The following is a 27589-nucleotide window of genomic DNA, read 5'->3' on the forward strand; positions in this document are numbered from 1 at the left end:
CGCCAGGTAGCCCGCGGGTCCGGAGCGCGAGCTCAGGCCTGCACGCTCCCCGCCCAGGGTCTCGGCTCCCACCCTAAGGAGGCGGCTCTTGGCCTGGGAGCTCGAGCTCTCCGGGCCCCCGCCCCTGCCTCCCCCGCCCCCCGGGCCCTCCTGCCCCCTCCCGCCCCCTCCCCCGCCCCGGGGCGCTGTCCTCGCGCAGCCGCCGAGCCCCGGGTCCAGGCCCCGCCGCCCTCGGGTCTCCGGGGCCGAAGCAGGGCGGGCGGCTGAGCGGAGGCACCACTCGGGGCCGCGTCCACACCCGCCGCCTGGCCCGCGGACTCCTTGGGGCGGTGAGGACCTCTGTCCCTGATCGTAGTCACAGACGTCATGAACAAGTTCATCAAAATCTACAGGTCCTCTTAGGTGAAGGCGTCACAGCAGACGGAAGGCGGAGGCGCTGGGAGTCCCCGACGTTCCGCAGTCAAAAGCGCGGGGACGCGCGCCCTTGACGACCCTTCACGTGCGGCCCTCCGAGCCGTGCTAGGAGTCCTGGGAGCCGTCACCTCCGCAAGGACTACACGCTTGTTATTTGACCAGGTACAGAGCCTAATGGATGTATCTTAATCTCCTCTTCTGTTAAAGTAAGACTCGCATTTCCTTTATCCCTTCTCAGTTCTGAAATAGTAATGTAATAATTATGTATAACTTATAAATCTGAGGTTAATTGTTCACAATTAACCTCTCTTTTCCTGGATTAAGTGACCCGTAGTTTCCATCCAAATCAGTGGTTCTGAAACCTTGTTACATTACATTTACCTGAGGAGCTCCTACAAAAGCAAAACAAAACAAAACAAGGGCACCTGGGTGGCTCACTGGTGAGCATTTGCCTTTGGCTCGGGTCATGATCCCAGGACCCCCGCAAGGAGCCTGCTTCTCCCTCCGCCTGTCTCTGTTGTGTCTCTTTGTGTCTCTGTTGAATAAATAAATAAAATCTTAAAAAAAAAAAAAAAACACTCATGCCCATGACACAACCCAGGAATTCCGGTGTAATATGATTGAGTGGGAATTGAGCATCACCATTGTTTAAAAACCTCCTAGGTGATTTTAATGAACTGTCAGGATTGAGAACCAGTGAATCCAGTGTGTACAATCCAGTGCATATAATCTTATAAATTTTTTGGTTGCAAATATACAATGATACCAACAGAGGTGTCAAATAAAGGAATGTGATTATCTTATGCATTTGAATAGTCCAGGGATGGCTTTGAGTTCAACATGACAAGGACTTAAAAAATGTGCCCAAGGCTTGCCTCTGATCTTTTAGCTCTGTGTGGGTGCCGTTCTCAGTGTGACCACATGAGCACAAAATAACTGCAAGCAACTCTAGGAGTGCACCTGCATTCCTCCTCATTCATATCCAATAAAAAGAGAACATCTCCCCCCGACCCCCCCACCCCCATGTATTGAAGATAATACTGTTTTTCACTTTAGTCATATTCCCTTCCCTAAATTAATCTCTGTGGTCAAAACCATGAAATGTATGCTGCTTGCCTCAGGCCTAAATGCTACGGTTTACCCAAGAAATAGGAGTAAAAATAGCCCCCTGTAAATGCAGGTGAACAAAATTTGGCATTCTGATTCCATGAAACCAGACTGCAGAGCCTTTATACAGTATTCACATTTGTAATTAATAGGGGTTAACATTTATCTGTTATATGCTGTGATATATATATATATAGTAAGTACATCATTCCAAATAGGGAAACAATGATATTACAATATGCAACGATTATATGTTATTGTACTCAGAGTGTGAACACTAAATACTCAATAACATAAAGGTAAATCCAATAAAATTGATTTGCCTCTTTGGCTATCGGTAAAATATATTCAGAAAATTCATAAAAAGGAAAAAAAGCCCTGTGGAACTATTTTATGATCCTTTCCAAATACTAATTATAGCTGGTACCATATGTAGTTTAAAATAAACCCCAAACGACTGCTGATGGACTGTTATAATGGAATTCTCAAAGTAGAAATAATCAGGAAAATAAAAAATCAGAGTTTGACATGCATGCTGTTTAATAATGTGCACAATTGGCAGCTTTCAAATTGTTTTACTACGTGAATCTAAGTAAGAAAATTATAGATAATTTTGACAGCTATAAACTCCACAAACATGGCTTAAAGAGAATGTAAATGTATGAATAATCAGGATACAAGAATCCACTAAACTGGTAGATTTCATTGTTCCCAACATAAACACATCCTACAATTATTTCAATTGATTTTAATCTAGGCTTCATTTACACAGGTCTAGCAAAATTATAGTTATGTTTTATGTAAGTTTAATTACATATTATATAGAGAGATCTTCCTATGCCCAGGTATACATTTCCAGTGATCATCTTAAATTAAAATTATTTTTTCAGCAAGGAAATGAATATTATGTTTTTGTGTGTGTGTGTTGGCTCTGGCAAATGAGAGGTAGGTGATATAAGAATCTGATATACTTATGAATGTTCTAAAATTTTAAAGTTATACTTATCTATTCTACCGTTTTTAAAATGTCAAACATAATTTACCTACTTTGAATTTAATGAGAACACAATATTCATAAATTATATCATTGAATATTTAATTAAAAATGGATTTCTAGTCTATTTCTTAATCAAAGATTTAAAATGTTAACGAGTGCTAAGATGACTAAATAATTTATAAGGACTCTATAAAACAGTAGAAATGGTAATTAAATAAAATAAGAAAAATTAAATGTATTACAAGATGGAAATGAAACTCTAAAGTGATAAAGAGGAAAAAACTGAGAGAGAAAACTAGTCAAAGCAATAGAGTATGGTAGAAATAGGCTCTCATACATTTTAAAATTTCACAGGGAGAGTTTTCAGAAACATTATAATTTTTTTAAAGATTTTATTTATTTATTCATGAGAGACACACAGAGAGAGAGGCAGAGACACAGGCAAAGGGAGAAGCAGGTCCCTGCAGGGAGCCCGACATGGGACTCGATCCCGGGTCTCCAGGACCAGGCCCTGGCAATAAACCGCTGAGCCACCTGGGCTGCCCTAATTTTTAAAATCTAAATTCAACTGGGGCACCTGGGTGGCTCAGTTGGTTAAGCCTCCAACTCTTGGTTTCGACTCAGGCCATGATTGCAGCATCTAGGATTGAACCTGGTGTGGGACTCTGTGCTGGGCCTGGAACCTGCTTAAGACTCCCTCTTGGGGCACCTGGGTGGCTCAGCTGGTTAAGCATTGGATTCAGCTTCAGCTTATGTCATGATCTCAGGGTCCTGGGATAGAGCCCAGCAGGGAGTCTCTCTCTCTCTGTCTGTCCCACCCCTCACTCACACACTCTCAAATAGTAAATCTTTTAAAAAAAGGAAAAAAAATAATCTCTCTTCTTTTCCCTATGCCCCCCTCTTTTTCTCTCTCTCCTTCTCTAAAAACGAAACAAAACAAACAGACTCACTGTGAACAATTAACCTCAGATTTAAAAATAATTAAATCTAAGTTCAACTACTTTCAACTTCATGCATTCTTCCAAACTTTCACAATTAGGCTGATGAAATGATAGATCAGAAATACGATTATTAATGGAGTTCATTTATTGAACATTTTATTGAGTGCCTAATACATGCTAGGGGCTCTACTAGGCAATAAGGATAGTGTTGAAAAAAGTAAAAACACACTAAAAATATCTTAGTACCTGGAGTTTATGCTGTAGTGAAGGAGTCAGACAAAAGAAAAATAAGTCAATTCTATGTATATGATGTGACAAGTATAAAAGAAAAGGTTTAGCATAGGAGGAAAATATTAAAATGGATATTACAGAGTTATATGGTAAGGCCTGAAAAGGTGACATTTGATTCAAGACCTAAAAGTAAGGAGATAAATTATATGGGTATTATTATGGACTGAAATTTTGTGACCCCACAAATTTATATGTTGAAGCCCTAGACCCCAAAGTAATGGTATTTGGAAGTGAGGCCTTTGAGAGGAAATTACATGCAGTTATGAGTTGAGGCTCTGGTCCCATTAAGTCAGTGCCTATATAAGAAGAGATACAGAAAGCTTGCTTGCTCTCTGTCTGCAATGGAGGCCAAAGTCAGGAGGTGTTCACCTGCAAGCCAGGAAGAGAGCTCCCACCAGGAACCAAGTCAGCTGGCACCTTGATTGTGGACTTCCCGGCCTACAAACTGTGAGAAGTAAATTTCTGTTTCTTAAGCCACCCTATCTGTGATATTTTGTTATGACAGCCCGAGCTGACTCATATAGATACCACCCAGAGCTTGCAGCATAGTACATCACCGCCGTAGGGGGAGTGGGCCTGGTGTGCTCGTGTTTGTGGAACGAAGAGTGGAGTGATGGAGAGTGAGTTCACAGAGTAATTTGGAACCTTATCATGTACACCCTGGTAGTCATAGAAAAACATTGGCTTCCACTCTGAGTGAAATGGGACATCAAGGAGGGTTTTGAGCAGAGTGGTATATTTTTAAAATATTAAGTAGAATTCTCTCATGAAACTACTTGGGTTTGAAGATTTATTTTACAGGTGATTTTTACATGCAAATTTCAATTTTATCAATAATTATAGGGCTATTGAAACCACCCATTTCATATTAGATGAGTTGTGGTAGTTTATACTTTTTGAGGAGTTGGTTCATTTCATCTGAGTTATCCAATTAATGTGTGTAGAGTTGTTCAGAGTATACACTTATCCTTTGTTATCTGTAGTGTGTCTGCAATGATACCCCTATTTCATTCCAGAGGTGAGTAATGATGACTTCTCCCTTTTTCTTATGTTCATGTTGGCAGTGTTTTGCCCATTGAAGCAATCTTTTCAAAGAACCAGCTCTTTGATTTATTGATTTTCTCTATTACGGGCTGGGGGGTCAATTTCATTCATTTCTGTTCCTCATTATTTCCTTCCTTCTGCTTGCATTGGGTTTATTTTGCTCCTTTTCTAGTTTCTAGTTTCTTGGGAGGTAAAATTGTTAGGGACTTTTTCTCTTCTTCTATTGTTAGCACTATTTTAGCCATATCGTACAGATTTTTATTTTTATTCTGTTCAATATATTCTTTAAAGACTTTTTTGAGGGTGCAGTTTCAGGTTTACAACAAAATTGAAAGGAAGGTACCGAGGTTTCCCACATGTCTCATGCCCACAAACTGGCATAGCCTCCACCACCAGAATGATGATCATTTTATCATAAATAAGCATACACTGATACATCACTGTCTCCCAAAGTCCATAATATACCTTAGGGTTCATTCTTGGTGTTGTACATTAGATGAGTTTGGACAAATTTATGCTCAAAATATTAAATATATCTTGAGACAATCTAAAAATTGATTACACTCTGTATGACTTATTTTCTTTTAAAGTTTATTTATGTCTCCATCCCTTCCTACCTCAAGCTGATACTAAAAATGCAATTCTCTCATCTCACAGAAGAAAGCTCATCCGTGGAGAATCTTCCTCCATAGCAAAGGAAGCACACATTTCCATATGCCCCAAACTGCTCCAGACTCACAGTACATACTTTCAGGGTGTGTTGAAATATACGCTGAAATGCCACAACTACTGTAGGAGGAACTATGAATACAACTAAAAAGAAGAAATAAAGGATTTTCTCCCATTCAAAATGTAGCAACAAATGTGAGGGTAATTTTTTCCAGAGTTGGGAAAGGCTTGAATCTTTACAGTGGAAATGGAGGACCCATAGCCCAAACATTTTGCTGGGTGAAGCAGTGCATGGAAAGAATCTACTGCAACATAGAGAAAAACAGATTTTTAAAAAGTATCTTGATGTAACAGAAGTTAGCAATCAAAATAAGCTTCACTGGTGATTTGTGTGATTTGGGGACTGCAGCTGCCCATCCTGCCAACTAACCCAGGAAAGGTAGCCCAGCTGTTTCCAGTGAAGAACTGCAACAATGGGAATTCTGTTCTCTGGGAGACAGGAGGATTAGCTGCCAATGATCCCAGTTGTGTGTAGGACCACACACAACTCAATTCAAACAAAAACCCAAAGTACAGCATTTGAGTGCCATGATATTTGTAAAATTCTGAGCTAATCCCCTAAAGGAATATACCATTCATGAAATAATTATAAATAAAGCGGTAACACTAAATAGTCTTTTCGGAAAAATGACTTAAGAACTGTTCACTGGTCTCTAAGTTGTTTAAATAGCCACCCATTTTATTATCTACATTGCTTATAAAATATATTGACTTTCCCCCCTCCCCGACAATATGTCTAGAAGTAAAAATTATAGGAACAATGGCTGCTTCGTTTGATGGCAGTCCACGGGCGTGCCGGACTCATTCTTCATTATATGGTTAGCCTTCCCTTTGAACGTTCATTTTTCCTCTTCTGTTACTATTTACGAAAATAAAATTTGACTCTATTTTAATTAATAAAATGCCTTTTTAAAGGATACTTGTCTCTTTTTGGAAAGAACCACATGCCTCAATCTTTAAAAATGGAAAATGAACAATGCCAAAGAGGGAAAGTCTGATCTTTGGTTTGTTATATACTTGGTTCAAGTGCTTCCATGGTTCTCCATGACCCATTGGAGAAAACTCAAGCCTTTTCAGGGCTCAAGAGTTCTCATTCCCACATCTCGTCCTCAGTCACATATCCAACTGCTCCCTGCTTTTCCCCCTATAATTTGGAAAAGTAACTGAATTTTCAGCTTTCCATAATTGTCATTTTTATAAATTCCTCTGTGGTTTGTCAGATGTAATGTTCTCTGCCAGTAACAAATGCCTTTCTGCAAACTTCAATCCACCTAGCAAACATTTTTAAAGATCCAGCTCAAATTTCACTGTAAGTAGCCTTTCTTGAGTAATTTCATGGAGAGATCCTGTACCATCACTTATGTTTTTACATACTTTTATAATAGTCCTATCACACTGTATTACAGTGGATTGTTTATGACAGTATCTCTGCCCAGGGAGTTGTGAGCTCTTTGAAGACAAGTGTTCGTGAAATTAAAATCTATTTTCCTAGGACCTTAAGTTAATTGCTTGCTCTACTATAGACATTAAGTAAATATTTCTTATAGTTATGAAAAACAATGTGCCAATGACTAAAATTTTTTGTGCTTTGGTACCAACCAACCACAGGGTGCTGTCTCTCAGCCTACAGCCTGCCCTAACCCTGCACTTGTAATTAGGACTTAAAGCAGAAGACGGTCATGTCTGTTGGTTGACTTAGCCCCTGGCCAAAAGTGGAAAGCTCAGCGAAGAACTGCTTCAAAGCATCTTCTTGTTCCACTGCCCACACCCCCTTGTAATACTGTCCTAACAACAACAGCAAACTACCAAGCAAACAAGAAAACCAGAAAGGGAAAACTATTGCTAAAAACCCAAACCACACATTTGTTTTTGTTTTTTGTACACTGTTAAGCTGTGGGTGAACAATGCCAGAGTATGTTATTACTGGTCCTTTTCTCCAGGGCATTATTCCTTTTATGCAAACATTACAGTTTTATTAACAGTCAAAATAGTTTAGAGATGTGTACAAAAACATATCTCCCATACATATTTAATTCCACCTTCTAAAGTAACCAGGATTATCAATTTGGTATCTATCCCCATATATTTGTTTTTAATGTGGGTAGAATATATTTGGAATGTGCTGTTTGTTCTTTAATGATATCGAGATCCAACATGATTTTGCATCCTTCTTTTTTAGATTTCACTTTTCTCTTCCTTTTCAAATTCTGACCAAAGTCAGAAACATGTCAACACTAGCATTCCTAGAGGGTAGCTAATGTTTGATGACTTTCTTCCTCCCTCACTAAAGACTGAATGTGACACCTATTTTGTCCCACTTTGCAGCCCTTCAGTCAATGAGGAAATTAAATAGGATTATGACTTCTACACTTCAAAGGATGTCATTTTACACAATAACAACTTGCAACACCAAGACAAGTCTGATTAGGTTCTCTCTCTGTCTCCTCCCATTTCCCCGTTTCTCTCTCTCTCTCTCTCTCTCTCCTTTTTTTTTCTCTCTCCTTTTCATGCATATGCAAACACACATGCCTACCTAGAGGCAGAAGCAATGCCTCAACTCTGAAGTTCATTCTTTGTCCATTTTCAAATTTCTTCAAAAGTGGTTCTACTCAAGATTTGATTTAGTGAAGCAGAAATTACTAATTCATTCAGCACGGGGATAATGCTTTCCTGCGTTACCTCTAACAAGTGACATTTTGTACACTCTAAGTGCCAAATAATTATTAGTTGAAATGAATGAATAAATCTCACACTACATCCATCCTGTTTTAGCTTTCCTTATACATTATGAAGTCCATGGTATTCTGGTAAACATTATTTATTTTCTTCCTTTGATGGTGGTCATTGCTTAAAATATTTCTAATGAAGCCATCTTAATGCCATTCTCAAAGCTATATAGTTTATAATTGAAATTTAAATTTTACTCTGACATTTTGTCAGGAAGAACTTTATAAATATTTATATTTGACACAAAATTTAAAATAACACCTGAGAAGAACAGCAAGTGGAAATTGCAGATCCATGGTAGTAGTGATGGTAGTGGGACAGTAGAGGTGTTTTTTCACTCAAGGAGAAATATACAGGATTGAAAGATGTTTATTTTCAGTTTATGTTCAGTCTTCTCATTTTTCCTTATGATTATACTCTCATATTTAGATTTCCTTTCTGTAAGTCTATTGTATCTTTTACCACTCTCTATATTCTAAAATGCTCCATTCTGCTTTCCATCCATTCTGCTATTTTTTTATTCTTCCCTAAATACATATAAGATTTTTAAAAATAGCAATACTGTCTTATAAAAAATAAATTAAACAATTATCTAACACCCCTGTTTCATAACATAACAGACATGTCTATCAATTTCTTTCTTTTTATGTATATTTTTGTCTTTGTAATCCAACTAAAGGTGGCAGTAGAGAACATAAAGAGATTTATTCATTTTTCTAAAATTTCATTTTATAGTTGAGGAAACTAAGAGCCCAAAATGCCAAATATCTTATCGACAGTTATACAGCTAGTTTGAGCAGATCCTGGCCTACAGATATGTCTACTGACAGTCAGTCTGTGTTCTTTCCACTACACTTCATTATCTTTCAAATAAATCCAGTATTTTCCCACAATCACTTAACTTGGTGCCATGGCATAGGTTGGTATTAAGTTAATATTATATATTTATTATAAAAAGAAAATAAATTATTGCCATCTTATTAAAAGTAGAATACAAAAGTGATAGTTTAAGCGGTATGTGTTTCTAATAATAAAAAACTATGATATTGATAGCTTTATGTTTTGTAAAAGAATAACCTGACATTTAATAACTTCAATTAATACTTTTCAACTGCCAGACTAATACTAACTAGTTTGTCATGGAGTTTCTAAATTATGGCCACAAAATAATAATAGTTCCTGTTAAACATGAAGGAAAGTAATAAGATACTTTAAACATGTCCTCATAACGTGCAATGGAAAGAACCACACACATACAGTAATGGTTCTAAATTAATGCTCAGAGGTGCACTAAAAGTATTTTTATTATATAAAGCTCCAAACACTGGAGCAAAAGAGAAGTCAACTATAAAAGTAGATGATGTTTGTTATAGTTACCATTGGCATTTTTGAAATTATCTAAATATTCTAAGCTATCTAAAAGAAGTGATTTACTTTATCATTTACTATACTGATGAGTATGTCAAGGATTTTATTCTAAATATTTTTTCCAATAGTATGGCCTAATCACTCCTTCTGTAAACACACTTATTTGCTTCCATGACCTTTATTGCTAAATTATCTAAGTTTATTGGAGGATTTAGCAGGGCTGTTAGCTTCTTGGGAAGAAGGAGATGTTGCAGCAGAGAACTAGTTAGAGCTATAATAGTTAATAAAAAAATTAGTCGTAAAATTTCTATAAGAACTTGACTCTAACTTTAAAATCTTAGAAAGGGTTGCTTCTCCTTTCAAAATTTTAGAGGAAGAACCAAGTTCTTACTGAAATTTCAGGCACACGCACACATACATATACATGCACGTATGTATGTGTGTACGTGTGTATGTATGTATGATGCTAATAGCGGCCGACCTGGACGGCAGCCCTAGAGCACAGCAAAGCCACCGTTCCCTTCTGCTGTTCTCTGCTATGTCCTTGCCTGTAACATCCCCAATGCTTTACACATTCTCAGCAACTGTTTTGACCTTACCCTTTGCCTTTTAAATCATAGCCTGCACGTAAGTATTAGTGAGGACCACTAAAAACCAGAATTTTTTTATGCTTTAAAAAATTAAATCACTTAAATTACACATAAGCAAAGTGCAGGTTTGGTGTATAGTTAGTTGATATTAATGAGTTCACAGAAAATTGTGCCAAGAAACATTTGCAAGAAAAAAGGAAATATGGAAGGGGATAATTTAAATATATATTGTAACCTCATCCAGACACTGAGGTGTCTTTTTCTGATTTAATAGTAAGAAATCTACGCCACTAGCCCAAGAAGTATTTTGATAGAGACTTACTGCAATTTGTAAAATTATGTGGCTTTATAGATAGATTGAAAAAAAATTTCTTTGCTGTATACCTTTATTTGAGCATTTTACAATGTGGAGTACAAAATATTTATCATAGACACTCAATAACTCCTTGACTTAATAAAAATAACGTGACAGTTTCTTTAATTCAGTACAGTGTAGGAATAATTCTACATATAAAAAACAAATGTTTCTTAAAGCATTTTTGTAAGAGGAAAGTGAAAATTCTAAACAATTAAGTTTCTTCATTCAGTTATTCAGCAGAGGTACCTCAACAATTAGACTGGAAAAGTCGAAGTTCAACGCTCTTCAAATTGATGTTTACATCCTTTGAGAATGGGACAGGGCTCCTACTTGCTGGAAAGCTGCTTAAGTTTGGATTTGGGGTTCAAGTAGAAGAAATGTTCACTTATTTGAGGGTATTCTGTGAAAACTGACAACATAGTCACATACCATCTCAATTCATAATACTACTGGTAAGAGCGACCCTTACTTGTTTCTTCCTACCTGCTGATCACCATGTTAACTGTTCATTTAGGATTATCTCATTTAATGTGCATAACTCTTAATAAGAATGTTTTTCATGAGAAAAATTGAAATCAATTTTGTCATATGATTTCACATATGAGAAAACTGAGACTCATAGGGTATGTAAGGCAAGATCATATGCTGAGTGACAACAAAGGACTGTGATCACAGATCTCATAAACTCCCAATAGTAGTGTTTAATAAGAGGTAAAATAGAGGTGGAAGCATTAAAACCACTAAAACACACACTGAATAGAAAAATAAGGCTACAATTTGTGATTATTTTAGAATATGTGAAGAAGAATAAAATTAATTCAATTGAGATGCCTGGGTGGCTCAGCGGTTTAGCGCCTGCCTTTGGCCCAGGGCGTGATCCTGGAGACCCAAGATCGAGTCCCACATTGGGCTCCCTGCAGGGAGCCTGCTTCTCCCTCTGCCTGTGTCTCTGCCTCTCTCTCTCTCTCTCTCTCTCTCTCTCTCTGTGTCTCTCATGAATAAATAAATAAAATCTTTAAAGAAAATTAATTTAATCACTCCAATTAATTCCAATATTAATGAGGGATGATTCCATTAAAAGAGGGGTGATCATGTCCCCTTTCCATGTGTCCTGTCTAGCTGTCTGTTCAATTCTGCTCTAATGGCTTTGGTTCCTCACAGTGAGAACTACCTCATCATACTGCAGTTTCCATTTATGTGGATTTATAATATTAATTAAACGACTTAAATTTTTAGAGGATAAATCCTTGTGATATAGGGATATAAAATATTTCATTTATATAGGAATTTTTTGATCTTACACTAATAAAAGCTATTATTATCTTTTTGAATAGAAAAGTACAAAGAATTTTCAAGCTTATCAAGTACAGAATCATAATTACTAAAATAATAATTTTTTGAAGTCCAAAGTTACAACAGTCATCCCTTGTCTAAAAAAATTATGCAACTGTTAAGATGCAAACATACTCTTTATACACCACTGTGTAATATATAGATTTCTACATTACTCTCAAAGATTCTATATGCACTTTAGCAAATCCAGATAAGAACTTGAAAATGTGCATCTTTTCATTCCTTTGTTATTACTCTCTTTCTCACAGAAAAACTAATATAGAGGCACCTGGGTTGTTTAGTGGTTGAGCATCCGCCTTCAGCCCAGGGCGTGATCCTGGGGTCCTGAGATCAAGTCGCACATGTAGTTCCTACAGGGAGCCTGCTTCTCCTTCTGCCTATTTCTCTGCCCCTCTGTCTCTCTCATGAATAATTTTAAAAATCTTAAAAAAAAAAGAGTAACTAATATAAATTATTATGTCTGGGGCCTTGTAAGGAGCCAGTCACTCTTTAGAGAAGGTAGCTCTACCAGTAGAGCAGCTTATATTCTTACCAATTCAAGATGGCAGCAATCATTAAACCATTATGCAGAAGTTATTAGAAATGTTACACAATGGTAAGTATACACATAGATCCTTAGATATACTTATCTTTTTTTTTTCAACCACTTCAACCATTTTTTTTATTGATAATACTTATCTATAACCAATTTACATTCATCCATTATAGATCACTTTCTAAAGTTCTCAGCCCACCAAAATAATTACACATCTATTTCACTCAGCAATGATTTTCCAACAATGACTAGCTGGTTTTGTGCTTCGTTAAGCATTCCCTCCTGTTTCTATTCTTCATATTTTGGCAACTAAGCTTTACAAGTTGACATATGGAATTTACAATCAAAACTACCTCAAACGAGCTCTTTCAGTAAACTTTAATGAGGAATGATGCAATCCAAGAAGTACAAAAACATCTTGGACTCATTTCTTTTTCTTTTTCAGAAAATTATCAAAATACCAGCATTTAATGTGATTATAATTCTTTTACTGCCATAATTGAAATTAATTAACAGACAATAATAATTCCCAGGAACGCCTGGGTGGCTCAGGGTTTGAGCATCTGCCTTCGGCTCAGGGAGTGATCCCGGGGTCCTGGTATCGAGTCCCACATCGGGCTTCCTGCATGGAGCCTGCTTCTCCCTCTGCCTGTGTCTCTGCCTCTCTGTGTGTGTCTTTCATGAATAAATAAATAAAATATTTTTAAAAATAATAATTTCCAGACAGAAACATTGGGCCAGAAAGATATACTAACACTGATACACAAGTGTTTCCATACTGGATAGTAAGATGATTAAAAATCACTGGTACCATGTTAGTGCTTATATTCCAATTTGATGCAATGGAGGATATATTACTTATTTTGGACTTTAATGGTGTTATAATATGTTTGTTTTTCTTGAATGTCCACAAGAGAAAGACCAAGAAATTGGTTGGGTTTTGTTTTGTTTTGTTTTGTTTTTTATCAGGGCAACTCAATTCATTCACAGTACAGGTAAAATGCATAAGTACACATAAATATTCACTTACACACATGGTTGAAAACTGTTGAGTTGAAAGAGGAAGAGAGAGAGAGGAAAAAAAAAGAGAGCACAAGCCATGAGTATCACTGCTTATATTTTGGAACACTATACATCAGAATAGAATAAGACCTCAGTTCCATGCATTTCAAACACACATCTCAATTAAAAAATTGAGAATTTATAGAAAAATCAATTTCTTCAAATATGAAATCCACAGAAACAAGCCACGTATTGAGAAAAAATTTTTGAAAGACACATTTCTGATAAAGGACTTGGATCTAAAATGTTAAGAATTCAATAATAAGAACACTAACAACTAAAACAACTCTCTGAGTACCAAAAAAAGATACAAAGATGACAAATAAGTACATGAAAAGATGATCAATATGATTTGTCACAGGGAATTACAAATTTTCAAATTTTTCAAAAATGAGGTATCTCTACACAACAATTAAAATGGCTAAAATCTAAAACACTGATCATTTCAAATGGAGCAAGAGGAACTCTCATTCAGTGCTAGTGAGATTGAAAAATGGCATAGCTCCCCTGGAAAACAGTTTGGCAGTTTCCTACAAAGTTAGACATAGTCTTATCTTAATATTCTGTAATTGCACTCCTGGGTACACAAATAAAATGGCACAAAAATCTGCACATGAATGTTTCTAACAGCTTATTTACAATTTCCCAAAACTGAAAGAGCCAAGATGCCCTTCAACAGATGAATGAATAAACTGTGTTACATACATCTTTATAGGGGATAAATAAATTTTTATTTAGCAACAAAAAATAATTATCAAGTAATTAACATTCATAGTTGTATCTTAAATGCCTATTGTAAATTGAAAGTGAAAAACAAGGGAATTATTTTTAGGATGGTGAAACTATTCTCCGTAGCACTGTCATTGTGGATATATGACATTATGCATTTGTCAAAATCAATGGAACTTTACAGCACAAAGAGTGAACCTAAATGTATACAAGTAAAAACAATTAGGAGGCTGGGTATATCTTAGGATGGAGCACAGAGTATGACAAAACTATCTAACTATCTTACGAAAACCTCACTAAAGAAATTTGGGAGAATGTACTGACATAGGTAACTCTGGAGATGAATGGAGTCTTTATGAATAAAAGAAAAGAAAGGCACTGCATTCTAACTGATAAGCATATTTCCCACAGTTAATACGGGTTAGAAATTTGTATACTGTTACACACACACACACACACACACACACACACACACACAGCAATTAGGTAGAGCTGGGAAATGGTATTAGCTAATCGTGGATAGAAAAAGGGGAGAAGAAAATGGCTACTACATTAAAGAGAGGGGTCTGTCTCCTGAAGAGGAGGAAGAAAACTGCAGGGGAGGGAGAGCAAGGATGCCACCGTCTCTCTACTTTGGAATGAGATGAGATTTCGAAGCATGTGATTGACCACATATCCCAAGTCATGAGTCTGGGGAAATGATTAACGTACACATGTGACAGAAGGAACATATCCAATTATAGGCATGGCTGAGGTGACTATGCTATGCCAATTTCCTCTAGGACAAGCCACTGTCTGTCCCGAGAAGCAGAACTGTAAGCGAAGAAGTTAGGCATAGCACCTGTTACAGTAAAGCGAGATGCTGAGGATCCAGGAGGTGGCCGTGAGGAGTAAGAGGAAACCTGCAAACTACAGGCCTCCTATTACATGCTTCTGTTAAAAAGCAGTGGTGGTGACAAGTTAACAAAATAGATTAGAGTAATTTCATCGTTAATTTTTCCCCTAAATTTAAGGTATCCTTCGGGGGTTCCTCAGGTTATGAGTGGCATTATAATATTTCGGTTGTATTGGGGCTTTGTATTGAAATGACTGGGTTCAAAAACTTGTTCCATATAAGTTTAATCATCTGTAAATGGAAATAATGGGGAAAATACTGAGAAATCTATCATAGATTTCTTAAGAGAATTAAAAACGCATATAGTAATAACAGTTTGGGCTTCCTAGGATTATTGTAAGAATTACATGTGTTGATAATATATAAAACACCTCGAACTTGGCCTTGCACATTTAAGGACTACATACTACTTACTATTATTTTTATTCTTATCATCATCATGACCATCTCATCATCTCCTGAACTATCACTTTACTACCTGCAGTCCAGGTTTTATGCTGCCAGGCTTTCCTTCATTCTGACACCAAAGTAACCATTTAGAAAGGCAATGCTGGTCCCACTATGTGCCAGTTTAAATTATCCAGAAAATACTAATTTACTTCAGTGAAATAAAAATGTGTTTACGTGGCGTATTAGGCCATTCATGATCTATCTATCGTGCAAGCATCAATTCAGATTCATATCCTACCTCTTGCAACATGCATCTTCAAAGTTAGCCACAGTTAGCTTGTTCCTACCCTCTAAAACCTGCTATATTTCATGTTCCCTTTGAGTCCAGGACAATGCTGCACTCTGCCTAGAAAGATCTCCTTCAGCTGCTGGACCTCATTCTCATTCAAGACTCTCTCGGGATATCACTTTTCAGGAAGCCTTTTTATTCCTTTTCTATTTTGGCATCAGTGTGTGCACCCAGGCTTATATAGCATCACATGCATATGCCTCTGATACAGTTCTTATAATACAACACTGTATTGTTCTTTTCATTCATCTGTGCTTAGTAGATACTTAATGTATATTTAGGGGTAAAACAAAGAATGAGTGTCATGATCTGAGGTCAGAATAATAATATAGAATAAAAAAACCACATGTCTATGAAGGATTCAGGTTTTATAGAGCCTCAAAATGTCTTTGAAATCCTCCAAATTCAGTGTGAAAAAAAAATACGATTATGTAATTATGGAGTGGGTTTTTTCTTAAGATGTTATTTATGTATTTATTATTTTAGAGAGAGAGAGAATATGCAAGCAGGAGGAAGGGCAAGGGAGAGAATCTTGAGCAGACTCTGTGCCAAGTGCAGCAAATGAGCCACTCACGCAACCCTGGAATGTCTTTTGTTTTTGCTTTTTATCAACCTAGATTTTAAAAAAAGTAAATGGATAGCTTTTGATGAGACCTAGACTTCTTACTGCCAGAGTGGGAGGTTATATATAAATAAGGAGCATAGGCTAGAATGTTCCATATGGTAACGGATTACAATTGGAAACCTCAGTATTAATTCATGTTTAGCTTAATATGGACACAGATGACTACATGTAGAAATATTCACAGGTATATGTATATGCACGTGTTAGTATACACATCACTGTCTCATAGGAGAGGGTGTAGAAGGAACACCAGCTCAGCAGCAGTGAATACGCTTGGCAACCATATTTTGTTTTGCAATATCCTTCTCCAATAAAAGAAACATGAGATACCTACAGAAATGACTAATTCTAGGAGTGGGGTAGGAAATACACAAGATGAGTCCTCTTGTACTGCCAGAAAGAAAATGCTAAAAACAAAACAAAACAAACAAACCAAAACATATACACGATGATGGGAGTATCTCCAAGGGACACCGGAGCCATCTAACCAATACTCTCTTTGATTTTTGCCGTGTATAAGCATACATACGGGTGTGTATTTGTGACGCAACATAAAGAGCTGGAAGTCATCAAATATGAAATCTCTTATAAAAACCTTAATTTCCTAAGAAACTGTTCCAAATCTGTATTTTCTTTAAATATAGCCTGCGCCTGAGTATTTCCATCAGAAGGAGGTATTATGTCAGACCGTATGCAATTTTAAAGGAGGTCTCCTATAAATAATTTCAACTTTTACCCAACTTCCATTCTCCACAGTTCCCAGCCCTACATGAGATTGACACAATTATTTAAAACAAATTTCTTTTATTATTTTTTTAAATTTTTATTTATTTATTCATGAGAGATACAAGGAGAGGGGCAGAGACACAGGCAGAGGGACAAGCATGCTCCCTGCCGAGAGCCTGATGTGGGACTTGATCCCGGGACCTCAGGATCATGCCCTGGGCCGAAGGCAGGCGCTCAACCGCTGAGCCACCCACCTCCTTAAAACAAATTTCAATCCACAAGGAATAAATTATTCAAAATAATATATTTAAAGCAACTTTCTAGAAACTTGTAGAATAAGATTAGCTAGATAAATCATCTGTCTGTGTTTAGCTTAGTTTACATTAAACTTTTTTTTCCTGTTAAAAAAAGAATTTATAGTAAAAGAAGCACCTCACCATACTGCATACAAAGGTAACTTAGTTGCTTAGTCTGAACTGTGCTTTGGGGGTCCTGTTTAACATTTAAAAATAAGCAAGATTTATTACCCCAGGTCTAACTCATTCTCAGGACAAATCTCCTCCAGCTATTTAGATATTTCTAAGTAGTTTCAATTTGCATTTAACAATTTTCCCATTTAGCAATGGAAGTATGAGCACGATTATTTTGTTCACAATATAAAGTCTAATTATATGATTAAATGATTATACCCTACAAAAATTTTAAAGCCCCAACTATGAAAAACCTGTACTCTTAGAGCTTCGGTTTCGGTGACCATAATTCTGTTGCATGCATAAAATATTCTCTTAAGAAATACAATAGCATAACTCTGAATGCAATTAGAATTTTATTGCCGTCTGTAAGGTAAAATAGTGACTTAAAAGTCAGATCAAATTTCTATAATATCTAGAGCTACAAAAATACCAGTCTGGAAAAATAGGCTTTATTCTCCAATTCATACTAAGATCATATTTCTGCAAGGACAAAATGTCCTATTGCTATAAGTTTACAAACTTCTGAATTATTGAAATATATTTTAAGAGACTGTTGAAGGGCAAAAAGGAAGTTTTCTGGTTTTACTACAAAAATGGAAGAAGGATCGCTGCTTTTTCAATCAAACGAAGTGGCACAGCAGGGAAGATATTTCAGGCAAGAGAGCTTATCTGAAGAAACAGCTCTCTGATTAGAGCAGTAGTGATAAATCAGCCACCAACGTTCTCTAGTGTAGAGCCCGGGCTTAGTCACTCCAACCAATGGAATCCCCGTTAGACTTGAACTAGTAGCTGATGGTACAGCGAAAGGGAATTTCGGAATCCACAGTTTAAGGTGTATGTGAGTATTTCATTTCGTTTTCTTCAGCTTTTTAAACATAGTTTCTTCCCAGAACTTTTCAACAAAGGATTTAAAGTTCATTCAAGCACACCATAATATTTGATTATAAATATTTATAGACTTCTTGTTTTTCATATAAGTGATTGACAGCATAAATCCTCATTCTCTGAACAGTTTTTCCAACAGAACCCAAGTGATCTTCTAACAGAAAATGTTAAGTTAACCACAGAAAAACTTTTGGCTAGGCCAAAAATGTCAGGCCACACCTACACATACAAAGAGAAATCAAAATTCAGAAAATTAACCAGTTAGTTCAGATATCATCCTCTAGGGGAAATATTGTTTAATTGCCTAACAAATTATTTATTTTACTTCATTAACACCTGGGCAAGAAAAAAAATGAGAAGAAAAGTGTTCTTTTCATCAGTGTGAGATTTATTTGTAAGAAATAAGGAGATATGGTGAAATCTGTAACTATGTCTCACGAAATATAAGCAAAACTGACTTGTTTACTTGATTTTGCTCTTAGAATGCTTAATATGAGAGGTTAAAAGTTATGATTTTTTCCCTTGTTTTATTTTAACTTCTCACTGATTTATAGTTATCCATTAACAAGTCTGAGACTGTTCCTCCATCGAAAAGTCAAAAGATCGAACTAGGAGCGCTGCAGAAGAGTAAGCCCCCCTCACTCGGTGTCTCTGCCCGCCTAGTGCAGAACCCACAAATCACACCAGCTCTCCTGCCCCATCGCCTGAGACCGGTTCAATTTAACAGATGACGAGTTCAGTTTTCCAAGTGAAATAAAATCTTGATAGAAACGCGGTCACAATATTTATATATTAGAAAGTAACGCTTTGCAAACTGCAGAAGCAAGCTGTGGCGGGGCACGGGGAGAGCAGGCGGGTCCCGGCCCACGGGGGACGGAGGACAGCAGGCCCTGAGGCTGGCAGGCAGGGCTCTGAAGGAGAAAATTCACTCCAAAGCGTGGCGGAAAAGAATAAAATTCGCCAGCAGTGGTACACTCTCCTTTCTTTACCACGGCCTTCGCTTGCACTGTGAGCTGTAAGGTACCAGTGGCTTCTGACCGATTGGGCCGCCTGGCCTGGTGTCTGAAATCCTATGACTAGAGGGACTGAACAGCTACTTAGCACAGGATACACCGAGGACGCATTGTGCAATTTAAAGACACTTAAGTAACTTATATAAGTCTTGAATTGGATGTAAAAAGTTATCATTCTTCATTATTTGTCCTCGCCTTCCCTGGAAGAGCTTTATTCATCTCCACAAAATGCAGGTACTTGTGCTACGTTCTCTCGGCAGCTGTATTCTTTCAGATACAATAGAAGGGCTCTGCGTGGGATGGTCAACGAAACAGGAGCTTAACTAACGTGTGTCTGGCTTGAACAGGGGTTCTAAAAACCACTGATTGGTGTTTCTACTGGATCCTTGCTTTTGTGGTGGTTGTTTTTTCCCTCTGTTATGAGAACATTATGTCCCAAGGAGAAGCTGATCTCGCAACTTCGTTTCTGAAATGAAGGCACAAGAACAGAAGAGCTTCACACACCTCCTCCAACCTATGGTCAAATATAACCTGAGTATTGCTGTAGGCCTCTAATATTCTGGGATTGCTTGTCTCTGCCATATAATCTAACAGAAGCTTTCAAAACAATAGATTCCTCTGTTGGGTTAAGGGTTGGAACCAATCTTCATGGAAGATTTTTCCCAAGTTGAGCTTCCAAATGAAAGAGCACCCAGCTGACACCTTGATATGGCCCTTGTGAGATCCGGAATAGAGAACCCAGTTTAAACATTCTGGAATACTGTATGGACTTTTAATAAATTATCGCATAGCTAACTTTATGGTATTTGGTTATGTAGCAAAGGAAAAAGTAATCTTATTTCACAAAGCAGCCCAGTTTAACACAGCTGATTATTCTCATCACCCTCAGTAAACATTTTTTTTTTTACTTGGCTTGCGTGTCACCAAACTCTTGGCTTTATTCCTACCTCACCTTGGCTATTTCCTCTCAATCTACTGACTCCATCCTTCTTTTCATTCATGACTTTTAATATAGACACATTGTAGGCTCAGTATCTATTTATCTTAGTATATCAACCCATTCTCAGTAATCACACCCATTTCATTTTATAAACAAAAAGGAAAAACCTCTATACCTTTCTTTTCATCTGCAGTCTTCTGTTCAAACACCTCCTAAAAGATATCTCAAACAACATAACCAAGCGCACCTAGGATCTTATTGCCATAATCTGTTCTACCCACAATCATTCCTACCTTAGAGTAGGTTCATTTTTCCAGGTGTGTAAGTAGGCAACTTTAGAGTCATCTTTGATTCCTACCTGCTCCAAGTCTAAGACATCAGCAAATATATTGAAAACATATCTACACACTATTTCTCATCTCCTCCACTGTCACCATTTCCCTATGGATGACTGTATCAATTTCTTAACTGGGTTCTTGCTCTGATCTTGTCAACTCCATAGTCTATTTTTGAAACATCCAGAGTAATCCTTTCTAAAGGAATTAAATTACACCACTCCTATACTCACAACTTTTAATAGTTCCCAATTTTTCTAAAATCTAAGTCTTTACAGTGGCTCACAATATTTTCCAAGATCTGGTCCCATGGTAGCTCTATGACCCCATCAACCTCTACTCTATCACTTGTTCACTTCATCTGGCCACAGTGCCTTCCTACTGGTCCTCATACATGTCAGGTGCACACTTAGGGTTCTTACACTAATTGGTTTCTCAGATTGGAAGACTCTTGCACTAGGGAGCTATATGGCAAATTTCCCTATATCCTTTAAGTCTATGCTTAAAGATAACTTTCTCAATATGTCTACCTGGACCACCATTTTGAAAATTACAACAGGTTTACTGCATGACATAGAAATTTTTCCAGGAGTTACTGGCTGTCTTCTCTTCAGTGGAAAGAGCTGCCAATTTTTTTTTTAACTTATTTTAAAATCTAGTAATCTAATCAACGCAGGATTCTAGCATTGTCATTTGTTTTAAATCTAAACAGCTGTCACTCAAGATCAGATGATTTGATTCTTTCCCCTGTATGACCTTGCTCATACCAAGTCAGAGTTTGAGGGAGTAGACAATGTTCAATTTTGAATTTTTGACACACTTGAATATCTGGCAAATAAGATAAACTTAATATAAATTGAATAAGCCACTCTATGAGGTACTGTCAGGACATCCAGTTGGAAACATCTAGTAAATGAATGGGTATATACTTCTGGAGTTCTGGAGTATAAACTTACCATCATTTTTGAATCTGTGAATATGAAAGGCCTTTTTATCCCCAGCTTTCCTGGGGTATGATTGACAATCAAAAATTGTACACATTGTATGTTGTACAATGTGACGTTTTAGGGTTTTCTTAGATGTACAAGGTAATGTAATATATATTAATCTATATATTAAATATAGATTATAATATAATGATTGTATGTATATATAATGTATAGTATGTACTATTACATATTATATGTAATAGATATACATATATGGTACAAGACATTTTTTAAGGAAGAGTTAGATGGAAAGACAAGAAAGAAGAAAGTAATACCAAAATTGAACGGATGAATGGGGGGAAGAATTCTCGAAAGATCACTGACAAGGTGAAGTCTTAAGAACATCCAGGAAAGAATGGAAATATATATATGTTATGTACAGTGAATATATATACATATAGTTAATATACATGTACAGTTACATATGTATATTAATATTTATGCATAGTTAATACATATAGTTATATATAATTAACACATGTTTAGTTAATAGTTTTATATAGTTTATATATATGTTAGTTAATAGTGATTTTAAGGAGCAAATGGTAGTCATATGAGAAAAATATTATAGCAGCTAAATGAGACAGATATTGAATGTTTTATCATATATGGCAGAGAATGTCACCGGTAATTATGTAGTGCTGATTCCCCAGGAACAGAAATCAAGTCCCATATTTGCATGCAAAAGGATTATTATTATAGAAAAAAAGTACCTGTTAGGTGTCAGGGATTAAACAAAAGGAGATGCTGAACCACAGTGTGATTGAATGTAGGCAACATTTTCATGAATCCTAAAAATGGTATGTCTCTTCATAGTTCCCCACCTTAAAGCAAGGAAGACTGGTCTACACCAGGCCCTACTTCTATAGGTCATAGAGATAGGAAGCCTCTGTAGAGAAGGTGTGATGTTGGGGTCAGGTAGCTCTGAGCTCCTTTTTCACTGAAGACAATTTCCCTCAGTGAGAGGGACTCACTTCACAGTTCTCTGCTGCCAGTTCTACCAGAAGTTGGGAAAACCAGGGCCTCAGCCCTGAAGGGGAGATCAGGATGCCCTAGAGCATCCTACCAAAACAATGATTTTACAAACTTTGCCGTACATCAGAATCACCTAGAGGGTTTTTTAAGACAAAAATTCCTGGGCCTATTCTGATTCAGAATCATATCTAGGGTTGGACCTGAGAATTTTCATTTTCACCATGTCCCAGGTGATACCCACGCTGATACTGCTGTTTTAGGAGCCACACATTGAGAACAAATGTACTGCAGTAATAATTGCAAGCATATGAGAGGAATTACAGGCCAAAAATTGAGACGGATTTCTAGGTTGTTTTAAAACTGAAAAAGATTGAGCATTGAATGTGATGAAGTCATCTCACCATTGATAATTTCCCCAAAACAACTCTAATCCTCACGCCAATCTCAAACCTGTTGTTATTTTGGCTCCTGCACTCAGTAAATGGTACCACTCAGCTGTTCAAGTGAAAAGTAGTGGTCATCTTTTATTATCCTCTTTCCATTTCCTTCCATAGCAATCCATGGTTGAATTTTGCAGGATAAACCTCGAAAACATATCCCAAATCAACTGACTTCTTCATCTCTCCTGTTCCCACCATCATGCTGCAGTAAATACTCTTTCTTGCCTAGATTCTTGCAATATTTCCCTCAAGATTTCTCAGCTTCTACTGATGCCCTTACAACATATTCTCTCACTGCGAACACAATGATCTTTCAAAACTATACATCAATTTGTGTAAGTCCTCTGCTTAAAATGTTTCATTGCCTTCCCTTAGTAATTAAAGTTTAAACTTATCTCAGCTCGCATGGCCATACTGCCTATGATCTTTCTCTCAACTATAATTATTTCTTTCCTTACTCAAAGCTTTCCCTTCCGCCTAGTTTCTTTGTGCCTATATTGAATTTGGGGCCACTGGGAACTTACTATGACTTAGCTAGAAAATCTGTCTGCTAACTTTACCAACAAAGCAAACATTAGATCGAAACTTGGCAAGTAGTAACAATTGATGAGTTCATGAAATGAAATATATGCTAAACAGGACACTAACTTTTGTGTTTATTTTTGCTTTTTGCAGACTTAAATATTTTTATTGGCTCACAGGATGACTCAAGTATCCAGATTTAAATGGATGGAAAGAGAGGAATATGGGAAGAAACAAAAAAAGTGGAGGAAGAAGTAACCAGGATTTGAGGGAGCACTGACAGCTCAATGCCCAGTGGTTGGTACAGTGCTGCTCATAAGGGAATTTAAGTGGGACCATCTGGAGCTGTGAGAAGGGCTATAAGATGGTATTTTTATATATGTAGATCAGAGTCTAGGATAATATGATTTTATTATAAAATGTCTTTTCAGGGCTGGACTTGTGTTCTGAAAAAAGAAAATTTGCTCCACCCTACTTCGTGATCTTGTGGAATATTTCTAAACAGCCTGACCACCAGCACATCTGTCCCCTTGCTGGCTTTTAGATCAGTAGACCAGAATGTAATAAATCCTTCAAGACTAAAGTATGCTGGGTTAATCTATGGCAATGCAGTGTGTCACCATAGAATATAAGTTTACTAACATATTATAGGCCTCTTCTGAGGTTAAAAAAACCTGGATTCCTTCAAGTCATCATCCAGAGAAAGATTTATTCTTGGTACAGTGAAACTTATGTGACTGCACTTTTCTTAGCTATAATTATGAACATTCAAGTTTACTTTTATAATGTACTTTTATATCTCCAAATTTGAGAAGTTTCACATAATGGTGGATCAGCTAATTTAATTTTTTATCGTTTATTACACACGGGGAAAAAACACTCTTCTAAAATAACTTCTTCAAAAGCAGAGCATTTTATTACAGACTAGAAATAAATAATAAAAGTCAGTGACCCTTGCTTCAAAAGTATGTGGTAATGATAAATTTTGATATTGTTAATGAGCCCCTGTTAAAATCTAATCGTTTTAGTCAGAAATTTATTTTCCTTCCAGACCTGGATTTGATACAGTCTATATATGTTAGACACTTTGATGATGTTGGTTATTAAAAACATAAAGCTGGTAAAAAACTATACAGTAATAAGAATATTTTATTTTACTAGGACAATGTTGGTAAGATTTTCTGCAGTATGTAATAGGTAGATAAAAAATTTCACTATAAGTCATTTGATATGCATTAAATATAAATTAAAAATTAAACTTACTGTACTTTTATTGCTTAGATTTTAAAAAGTAGTCTAGAAAATGGTTACATGAGAGCATGAAGAGGGAAAATATTTATAATCTTTTTCAACGGTACATATGCAAAATATTACTTAAGCTATCTTAATCAGAAATCATATGAAGGGTTTAATCAAACTACTAGCAGTAGTTTAGCATTCATTGAACAAGTGGACTTGCATTTTCTACAATCTGATCAGCAAATTTAAATGTTTTTTTTAAAAATAGGAAAAAGGAACACATACCCTCCAAATTTAGAAAATATTTCCCAGAGAAATTTGCAGCACTAGGAGAAGCTCCCCTAGTGACTCCTACCCAATGCTTAACTCTGTTGTGGCAGCTTACAAGCACTCTTTTCCTTTTTAATTTTTTTGAAATATATCTCCATAAAACAGATGCATGCATAGCATTTACATAGCAAAGACAAAATACTCATCCATGTTTCCATTAAAGAATTTAAGAAATAAAATAGCAATGATTTAAAGTCCCAGGTATTCCTCCCAAGTACTTCTTTCATCCACTCCCAATTTCTCATTGACTCTACATTCTTTGTCATTCCCTCTTTTCTTATACATAACAGCCTAAGCAATTTTTAATGTAAAACTTATCATGTCACAAAAAGTATACAATATGTTACATAATTCATATATATATGTGTGTATAATTGTAAATAATGTAAACATCCTATTCACATAAACACAAAATAATACATGTACACATATAATAACAGTCATTTACAAGTATTGAAATTATTTAAAAATGAAATAAACTCAGAGAAGTCAAATAAATTAATATAACTTTATGTATTTAAAATTAAAAGAGAACTCAAACTCAGACATTTATTTCTAAATCTATGGCCTTTTCATAAGATTCCATGATATGCCAAGGGGTTATTTTTAGTAAACCAATATTTGATAAAAATATTACTAGAAAAAAAATATTACTAGATTTCAGATGTGTTCTAAAATAAATTTCTACGTTATTGAACACAAAATATTGACATAAAGCTATGCTATATATTTCATTCATTCAGAATATGAGCAAAGTTTGTCATGTATCTGGGTTTAGGCATGTCTTCCTGTACATCCAGTGCCCTTCAAAGTTCCTGACTCTCAATTTGGGAAAATGACTCTATTCTAGAGTCTAATTACTTAGTTTTGCATTATTCTGACTCAAATGCAGCAGTGATTTTGCTATTTATAAAAGGAATCAATCCTTTAAGAAGATAGTCTCTTTCTAGTAAAGTGCAAACTGGCATATCAAATTCTACCTCAAATAGGAGATGCATCTATCCAAAGCACTGTATGTATTCATAAATCAGAAAATTCCACAACCAACCAAGAGAAGAGATTACAAAATTCTACTTAGTGCTCTGAGCATTTCATTCTGATTTGGAAAAATAACACTAACTCAGTCTTCTTTTGATTACTTTATGTCATGAAATATTCTCTTATGAGGCTCTCACAAGATAAAGAAGAATATAAGAATATGTGAGCAATGAATCTTATGATAATCGTATGCTAACTAGAACTAGAGAATGGGTAAACAGTTTCCATAATGAAAGACTTTATAAATTAACAAGTAATAAGTGGTAAACTTATTACCCAGAATATATCTATGCATGCAAAATTTAGAATTATGCAAATGCCCTCTCATTTTTGTGAGACCTAGAACTATCAGAAAACATTTCCTTTATCATCTGGTCTGAATTTTACACAAATTTGTCTAAGCCCTCATTGCACGGATTTCATAGTTACAGCTTAACTTGGGAGGACTGTATGACTGACCACAATGATGTTTTGCTTTTTAACAACTTGACCCCATTAGTTCACCATTAGCTGCTATAGATGATTTCCAGGAGGCTGAAAGCTTCTTCCCTAAGTACCTGTGTCTTTTCTCTACCCGAGGGTCTCCTTCAGCATCAGGAAACCTTAAGGACACTTCCAAAGGCAACCTTCTGCCAATGGAGTTGTGATGTTAGTGAATAAATGTCCAGATTGCTCTCTTCCCTTCCCTCCCTGCTTCCACACCTCGGTGGATTCTAAGACGTGTTACACACGGCTTCCTACAGAGTCTCCAGCAGGAATAGGCTCTAGCTGCCATTAGTAACAACCCATTCATAAGACACACTTTCTCATCTTATTTCTCTTGTTAGGTCTCACCTCCCCTTATTCCATTGAACTGCTTCCCAAGAGCACTCCCAGTAATCTACTTGCAGTCAAGCCGTTCTTAGTATCTACCTTTGGAGTACTCAGACTAAGACTTCATTCTCATTGTGTGATCACCAGAATCATCATCATCACTGCATAAGTAACATTAAGCACTTCATATGTGCCAAACATGATTCTAAATATTTTATATTTATTTATACATCTAGTCCTTCCTCAAAACTTTTGATATATCTATCTTCATCATCCTTAGTTAAAATGCAAAACCAGATTTTTCATGGAGCCAGTATGGTATATGAACTTAAGTTCTGCTTGCATTGAGTATATATGTGTGATTTTT

General features: G+C 36.3%; 1 long non-coding RNA gene across 1 annotated transcript; it reads left to right on the forward strand.

Annotated features, from left to right (window-relative positions):
* Positions 1-357: 357 nt before the first annotated feature.
* Positions 358-24385, forward strand: LOC112661421 (uncharacterized). Its single transcript, XR_003137678.3, has 4 exons — positions 358-576; positions 23510-23615; positions 23956-24099; positions 24234-24385. It is a non-coding gene; the product is annotated as an uncharacterized LOC112661421 (long non-coding RNA).
* Positions 24386-27589: the final 3204 nt, after the last annotated feature.

Source organism: Canis lupus, chromosome 18, assembly GCF_003254725.2.
Source record: "Canis lupus dingo isolate Sandy chromosome 18, ASM325472v2, whole genome shotgun sequence".
Classification (NCBI taxonomy): Eukaryota; Metazoa; Chordata; class Mammalia; order Carnivora; family Canidae; genus Canis; species Canis lupus.